The sequence below is a fragment of the Arachis hypogaea genome, chromosome 15 (genome assembly GCF_003086295.3).
Source record: "Arachis hypogaea cultivar Tifrunner chromosome 15, arahy.Tifrunner.gnm2.J5K5, whole genome shotgun sequence".
NCBI lineage: Eukaryota > Viridiplantae > Streptophyta > Magnoliopsida > Fabales > Fabaceae > Arachis > Arachis hypogaea.
Window position 1 is genome coordinate 72,818,600 of NC_092050.1, and position 11,008 is coordinate 72,829,607.

Consider the following 11,008-nt stretch of genomic DNA (forward strand, 5'->3'; position numbering starts at 1 on the left):
TTCCTACAAAATTTATAAAATCAAAAGATCAAGGAAATATACCATTTAAGCACAAAAGAATGCAATATTTAAGCACTAATCATCAATTTCTTGTATGAAAAATCATAGAAAAACATGACATGATGACATGTCATCATTGCCGTAATTAATTTGTAACTAACAGCGGTTGTTTTGGATTCTGGCGGTTTTAAAATGCCATTATCAACTTGTATAAAATGCCCAACCCTAAATTAACCCCTCCTCATTCCTACATTGAAACGCTGCCACTGTGAGAGAAATCATGAAGCTCTACCACTGCGATCTCCTCTGTCATGATCTCTCCTCCGGCGACAATCCTCTCCAACGAGGACCTCCTCCGGTGAAGTCTCCTCCAGCGGCGACCTCCTCTTGCAACGTCTTCTCCAATGGCGATCTCCACCTACGATGATCTCCTCCTGCCAACGACGTCTCCTCCAGCGACGGTCTCCTCCGGCAACGTCTCCTCCAGCGGCGACCTCCTTCTCCTCCAGCGGCGACCTCCGGCAACGTCTTCTCCAGTGACGGTCTCCTTCGGTGACGTCTCCTCCTACGTTGTCTCTTCCAGCGACTTCTCCTCCAGCGGTGATCTCCTCCTACGGTGTTCTCCTGCGTTGGAAATCTCGTCTATCGAGCTATTGAGCTGCGAGTTTCTCCTTCGGCAGACTCACAAGTAGGTTCTTCTCCCTATTTTCTTTTTTTCTCTTGAAAATATTTCATTCTAATCGATTGTATTAGGCTTGCCTTAGATTAGATGAACAAATAATTTAATTAATTTGGTTTGAATCTCAGCATAGTAGTCAAAATGTTTCTTGTTCTTTATTCTCAGCATGTATATGCTTTATTTTGTTGTTCAATTTCCATAAAAGAAAAGAGGAAAACACTCTAGAAATTGATTGAAAGAGATTGATGGTGAAACTAAACACAATCTCAACTATTTCAAAATTGACTGTGACTAAATTGTTTCATCATCATCTCTTCATTGCTATTTTAATGTGGCTCTACTAGTGTCAGATTAGTTAAAACTTGAAAAGGTGATTAATTAGACTGTTGGATTTATGTGTTCTGTGTCAAATATCAAATATGTGACACTTTATACCTTTGAGGTATGTGCATATGTGTTTCCTATGAAAAAAAAGGTGCAAGTCAAACGGTCTTTATTCCGTTATGTGAATTATTAGTATCTATCAATGCAAATCAACCCCAGTGAGGTCCCTAGCTAGCTAACTTTTTGATGGTTCGGTTGATGGGATTGTATTGGAGATTCTTTGTCAATTAAAATGTAAATGTATGTCTGGAAATGAATGAAGCAGGTTTCAAACTGGTTTATCAACGCAAGGGTTCGTCTAGAGGAAGAACAATGCTTGGGGCGAGTGATGGACACATTTGGATCGGAAGAAGAAAGCTTCTTTTTCCGCTCATTATTATCAGTAGGTAGCTCTATCTTTATTAGTTATAGGCTTTCATCACTCATGCCTTCTCATTAGGAATAATTATTTAGCCCTAGAAATTAAGTACATTCACATGGCCCATGCCCTGCCTAAGCGCTCCCACTCATAATCAGTTGCCTTTATCCATTACTTAATATAATATTGTGATTTCGATAAAATCAAAGTAGCTGATGAAGACATCAAGTAATTTTTGCATGAAGATTATACCTTATTGCAAATGAAATAAATTATGGGAATTGTGACCAACAAGCTAAGGTCCTGTGTGCCATTTGGCAATCAGTTTCTGAGCAAATTATTTAGAGAGATTCAGGGTATGAATGATTAATGAATGAAGTAGCATTCTCTGTGTGCGCTGTTTGTTTTTTTCTAAAGTATGCATTGCTTTTTTTGCTTTTTGCTTGTCTTATAATACAAAAAGGTAACAACGTAACTGACATGATTGCAACGCATAACACATTCATTCATCTTTAGTTTGTCTTAATATATAAATTCGAATGAATTCAGCGATTGTATTATGTTGGTAACTAAAGTGAAGCCAATTACAAAAAAGGGAAGTCATCTTCCCCAAGGAATAATAAAGCCATATATATATGCATCATATCATGCTTATCTTTAGGCCTCCTTTTAACCTCTTGTCACTTCCAATTACGTATAATATAAGTTGATCCAAGACATAGATTTAGTGATGGACACATTTGGATCGGTGGAGCTTGATTTCTCTTCATACACCCAGCAGTAGCAGCAACAGCAGGGTTTCAATGGGGTTTCTTTGACTCTGGTTACAACAGCACGGTGGAAGCGGGGTGAGCCTGGCGTTCCTTTCTCCTTCGGTAAGCAGTCATCATAGCTCGCTCTTCTATGCAACAACCATTGATGCTGCTATTCCTACTATTGTTGGAATGGCACCGAAAAACCAAGATGCCATTAATGCTGCTATTGTTGGAATGCTTGCAGATCCTAAAGAGGTTTAACTTCTTTCATAAAGCTTAGTGTCCTTGATTTCATTATTTGAAAAACGCGCCAAAAATTGAACATGTATATACCTTGTGTTGTAGGCAAGGGCTGGAATCAGAGATGTTCACTTTTTACCTTTCAATCCTGTTGACAAGAGAACTTCTCTGACTTACATTGATGCTGATGGAAACTGGCACCGTGCAAGCAAAGGCGCTCCGGAGCAGGTAACAATTTTTAGTTTATTCATGATTTATGAGAGGTTCTGGCATGTTCCATTGATGCTGATATGATATTCTTTGTTATAATGAATAGATCATGAACTTGTGTAATCTAAGGGATGATGCTAAGAAGAAGGTTTATGCCATTATTGACAAGTTCGCTGAAAGAGGCCTTCGTTCCCTAGCCATTTCAAGACAGGTTCTTACATCAAAGTCTTCATGCTTTAATTTTTCAGTATATGTTCCCAAGTTTCTTGTAAATAATAATAATAAAGAGAATCTAAATCTGAAGCATCTTCTCTGCTACTGCAGGAAGTTCCTGAGAAAAGGACAGCCCTGGAGCTCCATGGCAATTTGTTAGTTTGTTGTCACTATTTGATCCACCAAGGCATGACAGTACCGAAACCATTCGCAGGGCTCTTAATCTCGGTGTAAATGTCAAGATGATTACAGGTAAGCCTTATCCTAATAGGTAGAATCAGCTATAGGAATCGAATGACGCCATATTATGAATTAATATCTTAACATTTACTCTTCTTTATAGGTGATCAACTCGTCATTGCTAAGGAGACAGGCCGAAGACTTGGAATGGGAACAAATATGTACCCATCTGCTTCCCTTCTTGGCCAAGACAAAGATGCAAGTATCGCCGCACTTCCCGTCGAAGAGTTGATTGAGAAAGCTGATAAATTTGCCGGAGTCTTTCCAGGTTCATACTCATTACTATTTTCTCAAAGAGGAAATCATGGTCCACACTACAATTGGGTTTTTGAGACAATGGTTGAAAGCAATGCCATATATATATTCAGAATAACAAAAATTTCATCTGAATTGCTTTTCGCTTTTAGCTTCAAACCAAACATAACCAGATGCTATCTTACTAAATATTACGAGTTTCTCTTTTGTTAATTTCCATTCCTATGCATTGAAATTCTAGATGCATTGCAAGAAGGGAACCTAGAATCAGCATAAGAATGACCATATAGTTTCTTTTATTATTATTTTTTATATTTTATATTAGATCCTGAGATTTAAGCGTAGATTTCTTTTTTACATATATATATGCATTTAAATTTTCTCTCCCTTGAAGTGTTGAATTTCTAATCCGTCAGTTAAATTTTTGTTGTCCAGAGCCTCAAAAATTGTTACAACGGGAAGAATCTCTTAACAGCTGAAAAGTAGTGGCTCAACAGTAGCACTGCTAATTTCTTCAAAGTTTTGATGGGTCATCTTTCTTCAATTTTCAATGGTTTGGGAAAATCACTGGCAATTAAGAAAGGGAGGAATTCTGAAAGATGCAGCGGAAGAGAAGCGGCGGAAGCAATGGCGAAGGAAGCAAAAAAGAATGAGTTCTTGTTATGTAGCTCAGGTACTAATTATTAGTATTTATCTCTCTCTAGATAGCTAGTTAGTTGTATTTGATTTATTATTAATACTGTTAGTGGAGTAGATAGTAATTGAGTGAGTGCCTTGCAGAGTGCGTTCCTGAACTTTAAGAAAGCTAAGAGAATGATAGAAATAAGATGAAGCCAAATAGGTTAAAAAGATAGCTACTCCTAATTCATAATGAATTCTTATCCAATAGCATATTTCTTGTGAGACTGGTTTAGTTTTCTCTTCTTCAAAATGCTGGTAGTTTGTTATTTATTTGAGCAACTATTTATTTCTAATGTTTAATTTTCTTTTGCAGGTAATATTTATTCACACGGACATGAACAATGAAAATGTTGGAAGGGCCTGTAGCAAACTTTTTGAGCATCTCTAGGAAAAATCCCAATGTAGTAATACAACTAACAATATTTCTTAGTTTGATACTTTGTATAGGAGTTATTACTTTTGATTTGCAATACTAAAAAATCATATATTATGTTTAATACTTTGAGTTATATAATATTTTGTCTATGGATTATGATTTTGTTATTGTGGAATTTAATAAAAAATTATTTTTTTAGCACGATAAGAACAACAGTAAAAACTTCATTTTAAAAGATAAAAAAATGTCACTTTTATTTGGTAAAAAAGACGGTTTCTAATTGCTATTTTAAACAATATGAAACGCCCTTTTAACCTGGCAAAAATGGCAGTTTCAAATGCCATTTTAACCAATAAAAATGTCACTGTTAGGGTAAAAATGGTGGTTCAAAAATTCCATTTTAATCAATAAAAATGCCACTTTGTTAGGGTAAAAATGGCAGTTCAAAAATGTCATTTTAAGAACCAATCGAAAATGCCATTTTTACCTTGCAAATAACGGCAGTTTGAACTGCCGTTTTAACCTTCCAAAAACCGCCGTTTTATTTGGAAAAAATGGCGGTTTGAACCGCCATTTTAACCTTCCAAAAACCGCTGTTTTATTTGAAAAAAATGGCAGTTTGAACCGCCATTTTAACCTATCCAAAAACCGTCGTTTTAATCTAGAAAATTGTGGCGGTTTTCTGAAAAACGCTGTAATAACTAGAATGGCACCCAGAATTATGTCGCTTTCTGAAACCGCCATTCTTGGTAATAATGGCGGTTCAAACCGCCGTAAATACCTAAAAAAAACCACCGTTTTAACCAAAATTTTTTGTAGTGCTCCTCCTCGTCTTCTATTGCTTCTTTTTTTATCATCATCACCATCTTATTTTTCTTTTTTTTTTATTCATCTTTTCCTTTTTGTTTTACCTTCTCAAGTTTCTTCTTGTTTTACTCTCTTAACAAGAATAAAAATAAAAAAATCAAACAAAGAAGAAGAAGAAACACATAATGCTACAAAATTACTTGGAAGAGGATAAACTTACATTCATTTAATTAAAAGAAAGAAAAAAATAAGAAAAAAAGAAGGAAAAAATACAGCATTAGAGAAAATATTTTTCTGTATTTGCAGCAAATTTGGGTGCAACATGAAGATATTTGGGTGTATTTTTATTCTGATAAGTTCTGCATAATTCAAAACTCTTACTCTTCCTCCTCCTCATCTTCCACTGCTTCTTCTTTTTTTTATCATCATCACTATCTTCTTTTTCTTTTTTCTTATTCATCTTTTCCTTTTTATTTTATCTTCTGAAGTTTCTTCTTGTTTTACTCTCTTAACAAGAATAAAAACAAAAAATCAAACAAAAAAGAAAAAAACACATAGTACTACAAAATTACTTGAAAGAGGATGAACTTACATTCATTTAACTAAAAGAAAGAAAAAAATAAGAAAAAAAAGAAGAATACAGCATTAGAGAAAATATTTTTCTGTATTTGCAGCAAATTTGGGTGTAATACGAAAATATTTGGGTGTAACATGAAGATATTTGGATGTATTTTTATTTTGATAAGTTCTGCATAATTCAAAACTCTGTCTCTTCCTCCTTTTCATCTTCTACTGCTTCTTCTTCCTCATCTTCTTATTTCGTTTTCTTATAATTCTTCTTGGGAAAAAAATCAAACAAAGAAAAAAAATACATAATGTTGCAAAATTAATAGAAAGAGTAGGAGGAGAAAAATACAGCAAGAATAACAACAATAAAAAGAACCACGATGACGATGAAAATGCGAAGAAGAAGAAGAAGAAGAAGAAGAAGAAGAAGAAGAAGAAGAAGAAGAAGAAGAAGAAGAAGAAGAAGAAGAAGAAGAAGAAGAAGAAGAAGAAGGAGGAGGAATGCGAAGAAAAATGAAGAGGAATGCAAGGAAGAAAGAAAAGAAGAAGGAGAATGAGCAGGAGGAAGAACGTGGAATACAAACGTTGAAGAAGAACTGTTTCTCATTTTGCGCTATTCAAAGTTGAAGAAGAGCGCATGTTTACACGCTCTTTAAATTGAGAGTTGTTTTTGTTGGACTTGAGCTGACTTGTATTGACTTGTATGCCAAAAAGACTTGTATGTATAGCAAGTCTCAATTTAAAAATGGTTACTTAAAGTTTGTTTGGGTGAATTTATAAAAAAAGGATTTTTTTTTTAGTTATTTTTTTTAGAAGATCTTATAGAAAAGTAAAAGTAATTTTATGTTTAAATATCTTAATAAAAAGATCTTTTTATTTATCAATTATGTTTGGGTACAGTAATATAAAAGTATTTATTTATTTATTTATTTATTATTATGTAAAAATATTTTTTTTAAAAATTCTTTTAAAAAAGATTTAAATCATAATTTTTTTAAAAAGATATTTTTTATTTTTCAATACTTTTATTTTTATTACTAAAAATTTATTAAATTCGTTTAAAAAAAGAGATCTTTGTTTATTAAAAAATTCTTTTTACCAACTTAATATATAACACCTAAACAAAACTTACTCATAGTAATTATTGAAGTTACAACTTGCTCACATATTCTGACGTTACTTTCCGTACTTATTTCATGCATGATTTACAACTGTCCAAAGCCTCAACAAGTAATAATTAAGTAATTATATTTAGTTATTAGAAAAAATAACCTATATTAAGATTTAATTGATCTTTTTTATTGGTTAAAATTATTTATATAAGTCTTGGGATCAGAAAAAGGTGTTGGAATCATTGGATAAAGTACTCAAACATCCTAATATTACACAAATACATTCGGATACATAGAGAAAAAATCAAATATTCCTTCCACTTTTTTTTCTATTTTTATTTCCGTCTTTTCTTTCTTCTACTGATATTATAAATTTAACTTCAAAAATCTTAAGTTAATCTATATCTATCTACATTTTAATACTGTTTATTTTTTTTTTGTTTTCTTTTTTAATTTTTTTATTAATATTGACTTTAGCTTGGCAAAACATTTATAAAGTCAATTACTATCATCAACAAATTGCAAAAAAAATCAATAAAACATGTTAACAAGGTGTTGGTACTAAGGAAAAAAAGGATAAAAATAAATTAAAGACTCTTAAATGGAACTCAAATTTATAATGAATTAGTTTTTATCCATTAAGTTAAAAAATATAGTGGATAATAAAAAAAATTTACAAATTAAACAATAAAATTACTAAAAATAAAAACATCAGCGATAGATATGCATGCACAAACGAAATTATTTTATTTTGTTCACTTTTACTCATTCATGAGTCTTACCATCTTAATTTTATTGTTACCGCTATCAGTTGCTTATCTATTTACCGTTGTAAGAAAATTATCTCGTCGCACATGAATTGTTTTAATAAAAGCACTTTATAATTGAAAAAAAAAAGGTAAAAGAAGCAAATCCAAACAAATACATACTCCCTTTTCATTATTCTCAATTACTCTGATGATAGTTACCATGCATGATCAGCACATATCTTTTGTGTTTTCGAAGGCAAATAAAGATACTTTGCATAAGAATAAAGCTTAAAATGAATGCGCTCCAGAATGCCATGTCTCCGACAAGCCATCAACATAATTGCTCAAGCGATATGTAAAGTGATAAATGAGAAGGACAGTACCTACTCAAACATTTGTGGTCTTTTTTATGCAGTAAGCAATGCACGGAAACCAGTCTTCTCAATTGGCTCTATCAAATGTAATCTTTGTTTAGAATAATTGGCCCTCCAAAGGTGGAGAAATCAAAATTTTACGTAACAATTTCGTCAGAGACAATGAGAAATTTGAACAATATAAATAATGGACTGTAAATTAGGCTCGATACAAGTAAAAAATAAAAAATATTCTCTAAATTACCTAAATAAAAAACTCACTCAGTTATTCAAAAAATTAATCATCCCAAACACTAATTTATCAAATCATTTCACCCAAATACTCCTCTTCTTCTCAAACTGTCTGTCACTCCACCTTCATCAATCATCTTAGTTCACCAGCATCAAATGCACCCTCATCAGCCATCATTCTCGCCTTTTGTGGACATCAGTGCCATTGCACCTCAGCCATCCACAAACCTAATAAAAAGAACATCCAACAAATTTCATTGTACCTACTTAAATCCAATTTAAATTAAATGAACATTCATTTAAGAATAAAAATAACCATCCATATATCTCGTAAAATAAACATCAACGTCCTGAAAAAAGAAAGAAGAAGAGGAGGAGGAGAAGAAAGAGAACCACAGTGACGGAGGAAGGATGGCGACAAGACAGAACGAGACAGCCATAGTGGCGTATGGAAAAACCATCAACGGGCATGTGAGGGTGATGCACATATGAAAATGTGGCTATATATGCCCCTGGATGTCGACAGAACTGTTGCGCACGGTGAAGCTACGACAGTGAAGGCGGGGACTGATGACGAGAATTATTGCTGGTTTAGAATTAATCAAAACAGGAATCAATTCGTTGGTAGTATAGTCCAAACCAATAATGAATTCTCAAGATCAAATGTTTAATCCAAAGGATATGTCACAATTCAAAACCAATTCAATTCTGGGAGTTTCAATTCTCGGGTCGTCTCCCAAGGACACTTAAGACTAATGAGTGTACAATCTTGGTTGTGAAAATCATGGGAATTTCAATAAAGAGATAAACATATAAAGCAATAAAAGAACATGCAAAATTATAATAAATGAACTAATAAAGGAATTAATGAAGTAACTATGCAATATAGACAAGTAAAGTGTAAAAGGAACTAATGCAAATATGTATGAAGGAATTAAGGCATAAAAGGCATCTTGGCTTGGAGTGAGCTAAGGGTCCTTTCCTTGTTGGAACCACAACTATAACAGCTAGAATGGATCAATCTCACTTGATTAACCCTCACATCGGAGAGTAAGTTAAATGAGCATAAGTGTTCTTAACCCACAAATCCTAAATTGCTTGCTAATTGCCTTAGCAACAACCTAGCGTTAGTGGGAACAAGAACAATTAACAATCCAAAATTGACACTAAATGTTGGACATTCCAACTCTAGGAACCCAATTGCTCACTTTCTCCAAGCCAAGAGATAGAAAACTAGCCCAAAATCATACTTGACATTTTGTTAAATACTTGGTGGGCAAAAACCTTAAACATGGAAAAAATGAGAAAAAGCTTGAAAGCAAAAGCAATAAATGATCTCAATCAACAATAAAGACTCAAGAAAGCATGTAATAATCATCAATCATCAAATTCATCAACAAGAAATAGAAATTGCAAGAGAGAAGTAAAATTTAACTATAACTTGAATTATAAGAAAGAGTAAGAACAATGTAACTATAAAGAGTAATAACAAAGAGATACTTACAATGGAAATTAGCAAAATCCAAGATCAAAATGGAAATGGCACTTGAATGTAAAAATCCTAGTATAAACCCTAGTAGAGATGATGAAAAACTTAAAGAAAAACTATACTAAAGCTATCTACTACTCCTCCTAAGCTACACTAATGTTATGCTATCGTATTGTCTTCCTTTTTCCTTCCTTATGAGCTAATTGGCTTCAAAAATGGGCCTCCAAACCACCAAAATCACGAGTCACGTGAGATTTTAATGAAGGCATGTGCGTCCACCTGTGCGGACGCACAGACGTGTGCGTCCGCACACTCTGCCAAAAATCTCTACCCGTGCGTACGCACAGAAGGTTGTGCGCATGCACAGTAGGCGATGCTTGAAGGGATGCACGATGCGGCTCACGTGCACACGTCGTGGCTCTGAATTGATGGCTGTGCGTACGCACATAGGTCTGTGTGTACGTACACTAGGCTGAGCTCTTCTCCTTTGATTCCTCATGCTTCCTCCACTTTGAATGCTCCTCTTCCATTCTCTCCAAGCCATTCCTGCCTTATACCTCTGAAATCACTCACAAATAACATCAAGGCATTGAATGGAAGGTAAATGGAATAAAATTAATCAAATTAGGTACAAAAGAGCATGTTTTCATAATCAAGCACAAATTAGGAGGAAAGTTCAAATGCATGCTATTTAGTGGAATAAGTGCAAGTTTATATGATGAAATCCATTCAATTTCAACCAAAAATCATCATCAAATATGGATTCATCAATTCTCCCACACTTAAACACTAGCATGTCCTCATGCTAAACACACTCAAAGGAGATAGATGAAAGGAAAACGATTTATTCTATGTACTACCCAAATGCATGCAACTATCCTAAAGGTTACTACCAATATGTACTATGCAAAGAGTTGGTAAAACAAACCATGAAATTCCATTCCATCACAAGAAGTCCTTGGGGCAAATGCAAAGAGTTTATGAACTAAAACCAATGTCCAAAGAATTGAATTGAACTTTTCAAAACTAATCAACAAACAACTTGCAAGAAGATACAACATGAGATGCAAGAACATAGAATTGAGCGATCGAACCCCTCACCGGATGTGTATTCACTCAATTCGCTCAGTGTTTAGGGCTTAATCACTCAATTCTCCTTTTATCATGCTTTTTAAAGATTTGCACTTCATCTAACAATCAACTAGTATTTGATGCATGAAAGACAAATATCATGAGGTCTTTGGAGGGTTGTAATGGGGCCAGGGTTTAGGTAGGATAAATATGGTTA

At 33.7% G+C, this 11,008-nt stretch overlaps 1 pseudogene; it reads left to right on the plus strand.

Moving 5' to 3' along the window:
* The first annotated feature begins 404 nt into the window (after positions 1-404).
* LOC140179234 (uncharacterized) lies at positions 405-3,562 on the plus strand (annotated as a pseudogene).
* The last annotated feature ends 7,446 nt before the right edge of the window (positions 3,563-11,008 follow it).